The sequence below is a fragment of the Octopus bimaculoides genome, chromosome 18 (assembly GCF_001194135.2).
Source record: "Octopus bimaculoides isolate UCB-OBI-ISO-001 chromosome 18, ASM119413v2, whole genome shotgun sequence".
In the NCBI taxonomy this organism is placed as follows: Eukaryota; Metazoa; Mollusca; class Cephalopoda; order Octopoda; family Octopodidae; genus Octopus; species Octopus bimaculoides.
Window position 1 is genome coordinate 22795344 of NC_068998.1, and position 2290 is coordinate 22797633.

The window sequence follows — 2290 nt, forward strand, 5'->3', positions numbered from 1 at the left end:
ATATATATATATATATATATATATATATATAATGCTCCAGCGTAAGCACCGGTTAATGATAGAAGCTGAGAAAAGAGGAAATTTCACGTAATCTACACAGACTTACAATTAAATTATTGGACAAAGGAAACAAAGAAAGAAAGGAAATAAAAAGAACGTATGACATTGAAAGGCAACGTACATAACGTTTCATAGGAAGTGATAGACACTTAAACATTATTTCTCATATAATTATTTGGAAAGGCCCATAACTTTGCAATAATGCTATCGAGAGTTAAGTATATCAATCTAATATGAAACTATCAGTAACATCTTGATACGAAAATTGAATTAATGTTCATTCAAAACTTAATATTAATATTGGTGAAGCCCCACTAATAACAGCCAGAAGCAAACAATAAAGTACTTGAAACATATTTAAACTAAATTTCCTGAAGCCACATATCTTCTCTAAGTGTTTCTCAACTTGTACTAATAAATCGTATTTACGCATTATTTGTTTAATAATTTTCACTGAATACTAATAACTTGAAAAAGAAATATGAAACTGAATGTCCTTTGTATCTAAAGACATGCTTCGAATTTCATGATCAGATACATTACGACCCCAATACTTTTATTTCTGTTCTAGTACACTTAAGAAATAGAGATGTTACTAAATAATATAAGCTGCAAGTTTAACAAAAAGTGGCAAAATATATTCATACGGGCCTCAAAAGTATACATTCATTCTTTATTTTTGTTGTATATTTCTCAAATTTTAGTATTCGAACGCGTTTTATTAAACGATAACTATATATAATAAAATGTTCCATCGTATAAATAAGTAGTATTATTCATATAAATTTTTATCATAATCAAAATTATTATCAAGAATTATGGCTCACCACATCGAGTGGTAAGTAACGCATAGGGTATTTGAAAATGTATGTGGAACAAATTTGAATGAAATGTATATATATGTATGTATATTTATGAAAAACAAGAACGAAAATGCTACTTTCTTAAAATTGGGTACATTTTAATTTTCCTTTTATATGAATGATTTTACAGGTTTCGGATTGTGAAAGACCTTATCAAAAATATGTACTAAAATAGAAATATGGAGAGAGAAAACAGCTATCAATAAAGTTAAATTAAAATTAAAATTAAGCACATGGTAATATCTGTTAGTTCTGGTAGCATGACAAGCTGGACGGACTGTCTCCGAAAATTGCTACAATCTGTTTTTATAAATTAAATAGATTGTTCAAGACATGGTTTCTTAGGGGTGGCTGTAACAGTCGAATAACTAGCAGCAGTAGTAATAATAGTCGTCGTGGTGGTGTTGTTCCACCTGGGGTTGTATATAATTTCAGCAATAGACGGCGGCCATAATCCACGTGTCATTGAAAGGTTTTGCCAAGGAAACAGACCCCTTAGTACTTACACTTTAGCATCAAGTACTTCTTTTCTCGTGTGTCTCTAGCGAACGGTTAAGGTGCCGGGGTGTATACTAACCCAAACCATTTCTCAAGAGATGATGTAGGAACAAACGCAAAAGTAGACACAAACTCACGCGCTAACACACAATCATATGAAATTAATTAAATTGAAAGGGAACAGGTTATTATATAATGAATACCATTAGCTTCCAGTGGTTACTAATATAAGATGCAGTACATCTTGATCTTACCGTCTGTGCATTATCTAATAGCTTCCTCAGTGCTTCTAAAATCTATCCCAAGAGCATTTACGTGAGCATTTACACGTAAGAACGAACTCGGCGTCTATGATATTAAGAAAATATACATTTTGAAGAATAAAAGCCACGTATGAAAATATTCTTCTATTCTTTTACTTCTTGCAGCCATCTGACTGCGACCATGCTGGAGCACCGCCTTAAACATTTTTAGTCGAAGAAATTGCTCCAAGAAGTTATTCTTTGTAAGCCTAGTACTTAATTTATCACCCTCTTTTACCTAACCGCTAGGTTACGGGGACGTAAATACACCAACATCTGTTGTCAAGCGATTGTAGCGGGACAGAGACACGAACACATGCACACACATATACGAACACATGCACACACACACACACGCATACACACACATACACACACACACACACACCCACACACACCCACACACCCACACACACATATATATATATACGATTCTTGATGATTCCGCCTACCAAATCCATTCACAAAGCGTTGGTTGGACCGGAGCTACAGTAAAACACACTTGCCAAAGGTTCCACACAGTGGGACTGAACTCGAAGCACGTGCCTAGAAAGCAAGTTTCTTACC